We start from the raw sequence: 13,446 nt of genomic DNA, 5'->3' as shown, positions 1-13,446 counted from the left end.
GTTGTTTTTACACCTTTTAATGTTAAAGCCGGACTTTGTTTTTTTTTTAGTGTTGGAAAGAGTCTTTCTTGCACTGAGGTCTGCTTATTGTAAATATCTTGTACTTGTTTTTACACCTTTTAATGTTAAAGTCGGCCTTTGTGCTTTTCAGTGTTGGAAAGAGTCTTTCTTGCACTGAGGTCTGCTTATTGTAAATATCTTGTACTTGTTTTTTAGACCTTTTAATGTTAAAGCCCGACTTTGTGCTTTTCAGTGTTGGAAAGACTCTTTCTTGCACTGAGGTCTGCTTATTGTAAATATCTTGTACTTGTTTGAACCCCTTTTAATGCTAAAGTCTTTGTGCTTTTCAGTGTTGGAAAGACGCTTTCTTGCACTGAGGTCTGCTTATTGTAAATATCTTGTACTTGTTTGAACACCTTTTAATGTTAAAGCCGGACTTTGTTTTTTTTTTTAGTCTCGGAGAGACGCTTTCTTGCACTGAGGTCTGCTTATTGTAAATATCTTGTACTTGTTTGAACACCTTTTAATGTTAAAGTCGGCCTTTGTGCTTTTCAGTGTTGGAAAGACGCTTTCTTGTACTGAGGTCTGCTTATTGTAAATATCTTGTACTTGTTTGAACACCTTTTAATGTTAAAGTCGGCCTTTGTGCATTTCAGTGTTGGAAAGACTCTTTCTTGCATTGAGGTCTGCTTATTGTAAATATCTTGTAGTTGTTTTTTAGACCTTTTAATGTTAAAGTCTTCCTTTGTGCTTTTCAGTGTTGGAAAGACTCTTTCTTGCACTGAGGTCTGCTTATTGTAAATATCTTGTACTTGTTTGAACACCTTTTAATGTTAAAGTCGGCCTTTGTGCTTTTCAGTGTTGGAAAGAGTCTTTCTTGCACTGAGGTCTGCTTATTGTAAATATCTTGTACTTGTTTTTTAGACCTTTTAATGTTAAAGCCCGACTTTGTGCTTTTCAGTGTTGGAAAGACTCTTTCTTGCACTGAGGTCTGCTTATTGTAAATATCTTGTACTTGTTTGAACCCCTTTTAATGCTAAAGTCTTTGTGCTTTTCAGTGTTGGAAAGACGCTTTCTTGCACTGAGGTCTGCTTATTGTAAATATCTTGTACTTGTTTGAACACCTTTTAATGTTAAATTTTTCCTTTGTGCTTTTCAGTGTTGGAAAGACGCTTTCTTGTACTGAGGTCTGCTTATTGTAAATATCTTGTACTTGTTTGAACACCTTTTAATGTTAAAGTCGGCCTTTGTGCTTTTCAGTGTTGGAAAGACTCTTTCTTGCACTGAGGTCTGCTTATTGTAAATATCTTGTACTTGTTTGAACACCATTTAATGTTAAATTTTTCCTTTGTGCTTTTCAGTGTTGGAAAGACTCTTTCTTGCACTGAGGTCTGCTTATTGTAAATATCTTGTCCTTGTTTTTACACCTTTTAATGTACACACACACATAAGCCAAGCCTACTCATATTAGTAACTATGCATACACAAAGTCAGACTCAGGGAGCATCTCGCCACACATTTATTCTCTCTCTCCTTCTCTTTATTTATGAACAAGTGACGTATTCTCTCCACCTGTCTAAGCGACGCACACAGCATACATCCCTAGTTATACACAAACATCTATGGGTACACTGAGGTTCATTACATGGAATATAAATGGAGCTGGCTCCAGAGTAAAGAGGTTAAAAATATTTAACCAACTCAAAAAACTACAGGCAGATGTCGTCCTTTTACAAGAGACCCACAGACCTCTTAGAGGTTCGAATGAACTTAAAACACCTGAGTTTCCCAATGTGTTCTCAGCTTGTTATAATTCTAGACAAAGGGGAGTAGCAATTTTAATACATAAAAATATTAATTTCACAGTACTCGATACAGTTATAGATCCAGAGGGCAGATTCTTAATCATTAAACTATCTATACTTGATAAAAAGCTATGTATTGCAAGTGTATATGGTCCAAATGTTGATGATCCCTCATTCTTTCACGGTTTTTTCAGTGCACTCTCTGAACACTTAGATGGCACACTTGTTCTTGGAGGCGACCTCAACCTTGGACTAAATGAAGACATGGATAGGCTCAGTACAGCGGGAACTCAGCGTAATTGGCAGTCCATAAATATAATCAAACAGTATATGAGCGACTTTGGTCTTTGCGATGCATGGCGCTCCCTTCACCCCACCAGTAAGGAATATACTTTTTTCTCACATGTCCATCACTCCTACTCTCGTCTGGATTATTTTTTGGTCAGCAGCTCACTGCTGAACAACATTTCAGACACTGAGATTCATCCTATAGCTGTCAGCGATCATGGTCCTTTATGTTTAACACTAATGCACAAGAATAATACTACGTCAAGAAAAAACTGGAGATTTAATATATCACTACTTAAAGATGAAGACTTTATTAAATATTTTAAAAAAGAGTGGACTTCATATTTGGACTATAATGACACTCCCGAAACATCAGCTTCTGTTCTATGGGAAGCAGGGAAAGCTGTGATGAGAGGTAAAATAATTTCTTTCTCATCACATAAAAAGAAAAAAGAAAACAAAAATATTCAGGAATTAGAAAAAAACATCAAATCACTAGAAGAAGCCTACGCGTCCCACCAAGATCAGGAAACATTGAACAAAATACGCAAAACAAAACTAGAATTAAATGAGATAATTGATAAAAAAACAAAATTCTTAGTACAAAGACTACGCCTACAAAATTATGAACATGGTAATAAATCCGGTCAATTTCTAGCAAACCAGCTAAAAATAAATAAAGAAAAAACAACTATATGTGCTTTTCAAGATTCATCTGGGAACACAATATATGACCCGAAACAAATAAACAACATTTTCAGGGATTTCTATAAAACGTTGTATTCACCACAAATAAACCCATCTAAAAAAGAAATTGATCAGTTTTTGGACAACATAACTCTTCCAAAATTATTGGACACTCAAGCAATGGCACTGGATTCACCACTGACACCAGGTGAACTCCAGGAAGCCCTGATAAGTATGCCCAATAATAAGGCTTTAGGTCCAGACGGCTTTCCTGCAGAATTCTACAAAGAATTCTGGTCGATTCTAGCACCAGTTTTCTACAGAACGTTGTTGGAAATTAAAGAAAAGGGCAGACTTCCATCAAATATGAATTCTGCAAACATTAATCTCCTGCTAAAACCAGGCAAAGACCCTGTATATCCCTCAAGCTATCGTCCAATATCCCTTATAAACGTAGACCTTAAAATAATCTGCAAAGCTCTCTCAAAGAGACTGGAGAAAATAACCCCCCTCTTAATTAATCCTGACCAAACTGGTTTCATAAAAGGTAGGCACTCATCAACAAATACACGTAGATTACTTAATTTGATAGACTACTCATACAGTAAAAACTTAGAAACTACAATATTCTCTTTAGACGCAGAAAAAGCATTTGACAGAGTTAACTGGAAATTTCTATTTGCAACTTTACACAAATTTGGTTTTGGATCCTCTTTCATAAACTGGTTAAAAATATTATATAATTCCCCAACAGCTTGTGTTAGAACAAATGACCAGACATCCTCCAGCTTCTGTCTCTTGAGGGGCACCAGGCAGGGATGCCCACTCTCCCCTTCACTGTTTGCAATTTTTATTGAACCACTAGCAGCAGCAATTAGACAGAATTCAGTAATTAAGGGCATAAAATGCAAGAACGTGGAACATAAAATCAGCCTTTATGCAGATGATGTGTTACTCTTTCTCCAAAATTCACAAACAAATATCTCTGGGGTGATTGAATTGATAAACTCTTTTGCAAGAATATCAGATTACTCAATTAACTGGTCAAAATCTACAGTTCTACCGATTAATTGCTCCCTCCATAATTCCTCTTCTACACCACTGCAATCGGGAAATATAAAATATTTAGGTATTAATGTTTCTCCCAAGCTTGCAGATCTAACTAAATTAAACCATATCCCACTTTTAAAGAAGGTAGAAGATGATCTGGCTAGATGGAAATGTCTACCCATATCACTCATGGGAAGGGTTGCCGCTATAAAAATGATGGTCTTACCAAAAATAAATTATTTATTCTCAATGATCCCAACCAAACCGCCACAAGATTGGTTCAGATCTCTAGATTCATGTATGTCCAAATTCCTTTGGAAAAATAAACCCCCACTTATAAGCTTAAAAACACTACAAAAGACCAAGGATAAAGGAGGACTAGAGCTGCCTAACTTTCAGCACTACTTCTTAGCCAACAGGCTTCAGTTTATCTCAGGATGGCTAAAACATACCCTCTTAGATTAACCTTGGCTAGATGTAGAACAAGCACTTTGCAATAATCTAGAGATCTCAGACCTACCATTTATCAGCTCAAACATCCAACGACATGAATGCTTTAAAAGCATCAACATCAGCTTTTCTCTGACAGCATGGTGGGAGTTTCTAAAATTGACGGCGTCTTCATTAATCCCATGCAAACGTACACCTATCTGGAACAACCCTGACATATTACAAAACAATAATATGATAAACTTTTCAGATTGGAGTAGTAAAGGAATCAAATACTTAGAACATATATTAGCAGGAACAGAATTTATTTCATTTGACGGACTAGTTACACAATATGGGATCAACAAGAAAAGATTTTTAGAATATCAACAAATTAAATCCATAGTAAAAAAGAAATTTAAACCGGGTCAAGTTGAACTACAAACACCACCAAGTGTGGTTCAATTTCTTACTCTTAAAACCCCCAAATTACTATCCAAAATATACAGAATGCTTTCTAAAATAGATGAATCAATATCACTTCCTATTGCAAAATGGGAAGCGGATTTATCAGTTAACTTAGACCTAAACTTCTGGTCTCAGATTTGCTTAAAAACCTTTCATCTAATTAGAAATCCCAGTCTTCAATTAATTCAATACAAAATATTACATAGAGTGCACTATACAGGTCATCGGATGTTCAAGATGGGCTTTACGTCTACCAACAACTGCTCACACTGCCAAACCAATTCACCGGACAATTATATCCACGCTCTTTGGTTCTGTCCACCAGTTCAGAAGTTTTGGCGCGAGATATGTGAAGACTTATCAAAGTGTCTGAAATGTAACATTCCAACCTCCCCCTTAGTGTGTTTGTTGGGCAGCTTAGATAATGTCACTACAGAAAAGAATATTGCCCATATGGTTTTCACTGCCCTATGCATAGCCAAGAAAACAGTCCTCATGAACTGGAAAAATAAAAACAATCTTAATTCTAACCAATATAGAAATTATCTATTAGATTACATTAGTCTTGATACAGCCTCTGCCACCACATCAGATCAATTGCTCTGGGCTCCTTTGATCAGCTCCATCACCTAGTGGGGGTGGGGGGTCATAGTTTGGTCCCGCATTCACTGTTGTGATTGGTGTGGGGGTGGGGACAGGCTTAGGGCGTCGGGGGGTCCCCGGAGGCATCTTCCTTGGGGGGCTCAACCCGGGGTAGCGGTCATGTCCGGTTAGGGGCTCTGTTGGCTCTCAGGTGACTGTTTCCTCGCGGCTGCGTGCAGCGGGGCTAGGGGAGGGTCTGTGCTGACGGACGTGGGTTACTGACCTGGTAGCCTGGCTGCCCCTAGGTGGGTCCGGGATGGGCGTGAGGTTCTGGGGGCGCTCCGTCTCTGGGCTGGGGCTCGGGTCCTGGTTGGTGTGTTGCCGAGGTTGTGGGCGGGTGGGTGCATGGGGGCCCAGCCGGTGCATCGAGCCACCTGGGGGGCTCTTCAACTGGTGGGGAAGATTGTCACATCTTGCAGGAGCTTTCCTCTCCTCAGGGGCTCTCTCTGCAGGAGGGGGAGATACAGGAGAGGTGGAGGGGGAGATACAGGAGAGGTGGAGGAAGATCTCAGCCTGGGTGTTTATTGTCTTATGTAGTCTGGAAGAAGAGTGGATGGTGGGGTGGGTGCAGTTTTCTCTGTGGTGGGGTTGGGTGGACTGTCCCGGGCTCTGTGGGGCCGGGAGGCGCTGCTGCGCTGGGCCCCGGTCTGGATGGGCCTGGGCCCCCTTTCCCTGGCGGGTCGCGGAGTATGGGGTGCCTACTGGGGTCAGCGGGGGAGCTGGCCCCAGGGAGGGGTCACTTGCCCCTCCCTTCCTTCCCTCCCCATCTCCAGCTGCCTCCCTCTTCCCGCTCCACCACAACCACCCACACATGCAGGACCTTGGAGTAGGGGTATGTCACCAGGGTGCAGAGGAGGCTACCCCCCCCCCCCCCCGTCCCCTTCTGGCTGCCTGTGCCTCAATTTTATCCCACAACTTAGACATTCACATTACTCACACTCTCATTACACATACATATAGGATCTTGGGGGTGGGCACGATACACGGAGTCCAAAGTACCGTCAGGGTGTACACCCCACCCCTGGCGTCGTTGCCCACCTCTCAATTTTAAATACACGTAGACATTGAGGGCTAGCAGGAGGGACCATGCGCTTACCTGCTGCTCTCTGGCAGGTAGCTCCATGCCCTCCTGGGTTTTAAATGCACCTTAGAACACACATGCATCAACACTACAATGAGCGGGTGGAGGGAGGTTTGGAGTCTTCTCTCACCCCCATTCTCTGCGACCTGCTGGAGCGGGGGGGCTAGGAGGAGGAGTTGGCCGTCCGACTGCGGTCTGGAGTGTGGGGCCTCCCTGCTGCTGCGGAGTCGGGGCGGTCTGCCTCCCCCCACCGCAGGGAAAAGGGTAACACCACCTGGGTCTGGGTGCAGTTCCCCCCTCCAGGGGCAAGGGTACCTAGACCCGGTTTGTAGAGTACGCTTGGGGAGTGTGATCGTGTGTACAGCGTCTCTTTATGTCTGTCTCCACGTTGGTTGAGTGTGGAGTAAGTGCATATGAGAGCATGAGGGTGGGATGGATGTTTGTATATGTGTGTGTCTGTATTTCTGTGTCTATATGTCAGGTTGGGTGTCAGGCGCCACCTCTCTGGGGACATCTTAGGCCCTCCAAGGTTTGGAGGCCTATCTCCCCCCACCACCACTTCCCCTGCCAGTGGCGGACTCCCTCAGACATCGGTGCGTTGGTGGTTCTTTGTGTCCGGGGATGGGCGTCCAGGTACACACCGGCTCACTCCTTGGCGGCCGCATATCGGGGCCTGGAGCCTGGGGCTCGCTCGGGCCACTTCGGAGGTGGGGTGCCCCCGGTCACTCAGGCACGGCTGGCTGCCGGCGGAGCTCACGGGCGCGTCACTGCAACTCCCCCTGGCTTCTGCTCCGCGGCTGCTGAGTGAGCCCTCATCTGGGACTCTCCTCAGCTCTTTCTGGGACAGTGGCGCGGCTGCCCCTCTGTTGGTCTTCCTTGGTCTCTTGTGTTCTGGGGGCCTCTGGATGTCTGGAGTTTTGATCTCCTCCATACCTGCTTCATGCCCTGGAGGACGGGGCTGTGGCCCCCCCACACCCTCTAGCAGATCATTACATGAAGGAACCTTTTAAAAAAAAAAAAAACAAGCGCGTCCATGCTCACAGGTGTACACACGGGTGATCACACCCACAAACTACACCCTTTTTGGCTCCTACCTCAAAGCACACTGTGTTCTGTTGATCTTATGTGCTGCACAATAATGTTTAATATTTAGTATTTACTGTCATATTCCCATATATCATTGTGATGTTGTTTATTCTACTACTCTTGTTCTCTTCTGCTTGTTTTCTTTTTTCTTTCTCAGCAGGTGACCCAGGTGATCGATATATGCATTTTTTTTTCTTATTTTTTTTTCTGCTCATTCTGTTGGTTTTTGTCTTTTTCCCTTCTCCCCCGTCCCTCTTCTCAGCTGTTTCTCTTTCCCTCTTTCTTTCTCCCCTTCTTTCCCCCAGTCAAGTCTGTCCCGTATTCAGTAAGTGAAAATAAAATAAACAATAAAAGGTGAATCAAATGGACCATTACGGCAAGGCTGGGATGGTCAATTTGGTAAAGTAAATCCGTTGGGCATCTTTCTTTGCCTTTAGACAACAATTCTGATGGCAAAAGAGCCAAACGGGACAGGCAAAAAAAAAAAAAAAAAAGTCTTTCTTTTACTGAGATATTGTAAATATCTTGTACTTGTTTGAACACCTTTTAATGTTAAAGTCGCCCTCTGTTCATTTCAGTGTTGGAAAGACTCTTTCTTGCACTGAGGTCTGCTTATTGTAAATATCTTGTACTTGTTTGAACACCTTTTAATGTTAAAGTCGGCCTTTGTGCTTTTCAGTGTTGGAAAGACTCTTTCTTGCACTGAGGTCTGCTTATTGTAAATATCTTGTACTTGTTTGAACACATTTTAATGTTAAAGTCGGCCTTTGTGCTTTTCAGTGTTGGAAAGTGTCTTTCTTGCACTGAGGTCTGCTTATTGTAAATATCTTGTACTTGTTTGAACACCTTTTAATGTTAAAGTCGGCCTTTGTGCATTTCAGTGTTGGAAAGACTCTTTCTTGCACTGAGGTCTGCTTATTGTAAATATCTTGTACTTGTTTTTTAGACCTTTTAATGTTAAAGTCGGCCTTTGTGCATTTCAGTGTTGGAAAGACTCTTTCTTGCATTGAGGTCTGCTTATTGTAAATATCTTGTAGTTGTTTTTTAGACCTTTTAATGTTAAAGTCTTCCTTTGTGCTTTTCAGTGTTGGAAAGACTCTTTCTTGCACTGAGGTCTGCTTATTGTAAATATCTTGTACTTGTTTGAACACCTTTTAATGTTAAAGTCGGCCTTTGTGCATTTCAGTGTTGGAAAGACTCTTTCTTGTACTGAGGTCTGCTTATTGTAAATATCTTGTACTTGTTTTTTCACCTTTTAATGTTAAAGTCGGCCTTTGTGCTTTTCAGTGTTGGAAAGAGTCTTTCTTGCACTGAGGTCTGCTTATTGTAAATATCTTGTACTTGTTTGAACACATTTTAATGTTAAAGTCGGCCTTTGTGCTTTTCAGTGTTGGAAAGTGTCTTTCTTGCACTGAGGTCTGCTTATTGTAAATATCTTGTACTTGTTTGAACACCTTTTAATGTTAAAGTCGGCCTTTGTGCATTTCAGTGTTGGAAAGACTCTTTCTTGCATTGAGGTCTGCTTATTGTAAATATCTTGTACTTGTTTTTTAGACCTTTTAATGTTAAAGTCTTCCTTTGTGCTTTTCAGTGTTGGAAAGACTCTTTCTTGCACTGAGGTCTGCTTATATTAAATATCTTGTACTTGTTTGAACACCTTTTAATGTTAAAGTCGGCCTTTGTGCTTTTCAGTGTTGGAAAGACTCTTTCTTGCACTGAGGTCTGCTTATTGTAAATATCTTGTACTTGTTTGAACACCTTTTAATGTTAAAGTCGGCCTTTGTGCTTTTCAGTGTTGAACAGACTGTTTCTTAGCTCACCCAGCTGCAAAACCTGTTTGCTCAACATGGGGATATTGAATTCTATAAGATAAACCCAAAAATATGTGCGTGTGTGATGATATTTTATTGTGATGTGTGGAGATTAAATTATTCAGGAGAACTCTCCCCTTAACTGCTCTGTTACTGTACCACCTTAATAAACGTAAAAGCAAAATGTCTTGTGCTTAAAACTCTACATGAAAGTTAAAATATATATGTTCAGTGCACATAGATATATAGTGTATATAGTTACATAGTTAAACATATCACACAAAAAACCACCACAATCCCCCCCAGTGGTACCTGGAGGTACCACCGAAAAAGACCCCATAACTAAAGAAGAACAAAAATCGTGAAAACTAATGCGTGCGCTGTTTTTTGCTAACATACTTTAAAGCAAGCTCTAAATAGAACATAAGAATTTGTATAAAGATCCCACACAGTTGTAGGTCAAATGAATAAGCCCTTCCTTCTATCAAAAACCTCATAGTTATCAACATAACATTTTCCAAGACTCCACTTCTCTTGGTTAACCAATTTAAGACATTTGATTCCTCTTCATTTGCAAATCAGACTACACAGTATCCTTAACAGAATACTCAAGCAACTTATTAAAAGCCAGCCTAATTACAGGAAAATGAAAGTTAAGGCATAAAACACATCAGTAGAGTCACATAATACATACACAACACCATATGTGACATTAAAAATAATACAATTAAACAATTAATTCCCAATTTTGGATTTCATCTTGGTCAGGTGCAGCTTTTTTTCTGAACAGACTTCTCAGTGTGGGCTTTGAAATGTCCTTTGATAGCTTCAAGGGTGATATTTCTCTGCAGTCAGCTTCAAACTTTACTCAACTTGTGTCCCTTTGTCAGTCCCATATTTCAACCAATTTATGAGTCCGAGAAAAGTCTCTCTTGGTGCTTCTTGACGGCTGGATCTTGCATAGCTTCTAAGAATACTTGAGACGACTTGGTCCTACTCTTGATTAGAGTCAGGGTTGGCGATGGGTAGTAGTTGGGCTGTAGGCTCTGCAGCAGATTCAGCAGCTACTGGATGGGTCATGGTTCAGCTGTCTGGAGCAGCCTGTTTCACTCCGTTGTCCCCTCGCACTCATCATCAGATCACCAGCACCTGATCCAGGACCTCTGCATCGCCGTCTGTTATCCAGACGCCATCTCCACCTGCAGAAAGATATCTTTGCAGAGTGCATTAGTTGTGTTCACAGTTACCAACACATGCCATGCAATGTTAGTTGTTTTAGTCTTGTTAGTTCACGACTGCATGCACCTTAGTACTAAAGTTAATATTTGTACCCAGTTAACCTATTACTTAACAAATTCCAATTCATTGCTTTATTTTGTGAAGCACTTTGAAATGTTTGTCCCAAATGCTGTTATAAAGAGAAAGCTTTATTTATCTTTACCCAGCTATCAATTTAGGAAATGCATAGTTAAGCTCTACAAGGTTGTTTCATTTAGCTATTAATGTGTCTGTTTTCTGGTGATCAAGACATCTAATGACAGCCACAGGACCAGGGAGCTTTAGAGCGATTACTAGCTGGGTTACTGCCTCTTCATACAGTACACTATTGGGGATCTGTTGGCTTCTCTAAGATCCTCTTTGTTCTTAAACACTATTTGAGCACATGTCACATTTATATGCTGAACTCTGTTACCGGCTGCCTATTCACAATTCATCATTAGCGCTTTTAGCCCTCGACTTAATGTTGCTGGCTATATGGCTGATCAAACTTTCCACACCTCTATAGCCACAGAATCAGAATTTTCAAAGCTAAGTTAGACAATGCCACATTGACCACACTGTGGCTATAGCTCAGGTGGCAGAGCAGGTCAACCACTAATCAGAAGGTCAGTGGTTCGATCCCAGGCTGCCTCCTGGCTGCATGCCAAATATCCTTGGGCAAGATACTAACCCCATGTTTGCCTACTGGTGGTGGTCAGAGGGCCCGGTGGCGCCAGTGTCCGGCAGCCTCGCCTCTGTCAGTGCGCCCCAGGGCAGCTGTGGCTACAATGTAGCTTGCCATCACCAGTGTGTGAATGACTGAATATAGTGTAAAGCGCTTTGGGGTCCTTAAGGACTAGAAAAGCGCTATACAAATGCAGGCCATTTACTGTTCTTCATGTTGGCAGTATGTCTGTGAAGGTTCTCAGTCATCCAGGTCATCGTAGTCAAATGAGCTTGCAAAGAAAAGCGTCTGGACTTCTTTAAGTTGCTTGAAGACGTTTCACCTCTCATCCGAGAAGCTTCTTCAGTTCTAAGGTCAAATGGTGGAGAGTCCCAGATTTAAACCTAGTGGGAGTATCCCCCCACAGAGGGACAAAAGGACCCCCTGATGATCCTCTAATTGCCTGAGCCAAGGTGTGAAAATGGGTGTGGGTCCCAATCAGCCAGGGTTTCAGGTGAGCTCATTGTGAAACCCGGTCCCACCTTATCATTTAACAGAGGCGGTGGTTTACGACACCAACTGCCATCTATAATCCAGTTTTGAGTTCCCTCCCCAGACGCCTTAACGCCCACTCACATCCTGGGCCATCTGACCTCAGGAATTTGCATAATAAGGTGGGGCCAGGTTTCACAATGAGCTCACCTGAAACCCTGGCTGATTGGGATAGAACTGAAGAAGCTTCTCGGATGAGAGGTGAAACGTCTTCAAGCAACTTAAAGAAGTCCAAACGCTTTTCTTTGCAAGCTCATTTGACCATGTTGGCAGTAGTTAAACCATCACTCAAAAACCATCATTTGACCCAGCTGTCCTAGCCAATTATAGGCCAATCTCCAACTTTCCTTTCATCTCTAAAATCCCCACTAGAGCAGCTGTAAAATAGCCACAAAGGAATGCCTTATTTAAAGAGTTTCAGTCAAGTTTCAGAGCACATTACTGTATAGAGATAGCTTTGATGAAAGTTAAAAATGATCTTCTTCACACCAGGATTTGTTTCTGTTTGCATAACACATGCCTCCTTTAGGTGCCGTGCTGATGACACCCTCTCTCTCATCCATCCATGAAGCCAGGCAACACACCTGTCAGTCAACCTAAAGGAATGCTCTGAATGGCATTACCTTAGTCTTCCTTTTTTTTTTTTAATCCCAATATGCGGTAATATGCAAATATTAAGGACTGCTTTCTTCGATTTCTGCAATATCTCTAAAGTCGTGTCCCAGAGTGATGCTGGAAGACAAGTTCATACATTTATCACTTCTAGGCTGGCCCGCTGTAATTTGTTATTATCAGGATGTTGTAAAGACTCCATAAAACGCATTCAACTACATCAAAATGTTGCAACATGACTACTGAAAGGGACTAGAATGACAATATATTTCTCCTATTGACTTCTCTTCATAGGCTCCTTGTTAAATCTGTTTTTTAATTACCATCCTATAGTACTATATCTTCCCACTTCACTCTCAAACTTTAAGCTTACTAGAATATTTAAAAGTAGAATGGGAAGCTGGGCCTCCAGTTTTTAGGTCTCTCTTTGGGGTTATTATTAGTTATTAGTTATTATCAACCTCTGCCTCTCCTCCACAGCATGTTTTAGTCCTGTCTCCTTCTCCTTACTCAGCTGGTTGCAGCAGATGACCACTCCCCCCTGTGCCCAGTTCGGGCATTTATTCCTGTTAAAAAGGGAGTTCCTCTTCTCCAAAGTTCTTGCTAAAAGTGGGTCAGATAAATAATTGTTTTGTAATGTTTTATTTTTGCAGTTTATCCTTAGATAATAAAGTGCCTTTAGATGACTGGCATTGTAATTTCATGCCTGTTCAACCTTGAGTTGAATACTGTACAGCTTGACAGCCTTTGTTCTTATAGAAAAATAGCCACTGAAAAGCTAAAACAGCTTTAGCTTTTTAACAGACTAATAAAAAACTTTTCTCAGCCGTGCATGGATTGTTTATAGACAGTACTCATAAGAAATTCCCTAATTGGACCTTGTTACACATTTTGGTGGTGGACTCTGAGGCAGACAATTACTTCACACCCCATTTTCCTTAAGGTCTACTTCAACAGCTTGTATTGACTGTTGAAGTAGTCAACAGTCAATACAAACTGTTGTTTGACTGT

The sequence above is a fragment of the Diplotaxodon limnothrissa genome, linkage group LG16, assembly GCF_057381915.1.
Source record: "Diplotaxodon limnothrissa isolate DT_005_m linkage group LG16, D_limnothrissa_male_GT1.1, whole genome shotgun sequence".
NCBI lineage: Eukaryota > Metazoa > Chordata > Actinopteri > Cichliformes > Cichlidae > Diplotaxodon > Diplotaxodon limnothrissa.
The sequence above is the reverse complement of the archived record's forward strand: the minus strand, read 5'-3'. Positions refer to the sequence as shown.